Genomic DNA, 811 nt, shown 5'->3' with positions numbered 1-811 from the left:
AACTCCTGAAGGTGGAGGGGGGAGAGGGAGGGGGGAGAATTGCCGTAAGATAGCAGATTGTGTGTCTTGATTTAAATCCATCTTCTCCTGAAGCTCCTCTTCTCAGCCTCGTTTCCCTGCGAAGATCCTCTGCCTGCAGAGGCAACAGCGTACCTGTTCATTTCTCATCAGGTGTAACAAGGCAGTTGACAGTGAATGGGACAATTGTCAGAGGAGTTCTTTGAAAAAGACTGTCATTTAGAAAAAAAAGGAGAGAGAAAAAATACTTGAATTCCCACATAGCTGTAGCTCCCTTCCCTCCCCCTCTATCTTTAGTAGACTAATGGCTGCCATCTTCTGGTCTAATGGTAGCATTGTCTAAATTCAAGGAAATTCATTCTCTTAAGCCTATCCTGTGTTTTCTCACTACATGCTCCAAGTGAAGGCACATTATAAATAACATGGCAGGGTTTTCTCTCAATATCTGTCTGACTCGATGCCCTGCCATCCTTCTCCACCAACCAGTTCAGATATTCCTCCTAGTGCTGTTTGTATGATATCCTAAATTGCTTGCCTATGAATCTATCCCATTTATCACATAACGTGCGATAAATATAAAATATAAACATATATTTTACAGTAATGGCCAAAATTGTGGAAAACTTTTTGGAAAAGTGTATTTTTGAGGTTTGATGGCTAATAACACTTTTGGGGGGGGGGAGTTTCAAGATAATCCTATTCCACTACTGGAATGGCCTGGGAATAGCCCAGACCTTCACCCAATTGAAGATCTATGGAGCTGACTAAAGAAACTTGTTAGTCAAAAGTGACC

This window comes from Ahaetulla prasina, chromosome 3 (assembly GCF_028640845.1).
Source record: "Ahaetulla prasina isolate Xishuangbanna chromosome 3, ASM2864084v1, whole genome shotgun sequence".
In the NCBI taxonomy this organism is placed as follows: domain Eukaryota; kingdom Metazoa; phylum Chordata; class Lepidosauria; order Squamata; family Colubridae; genus Ahaetulla; species Ahaetulla prasina.
This window is presented reverse-complemented; position numbering follows the sequence as displayed.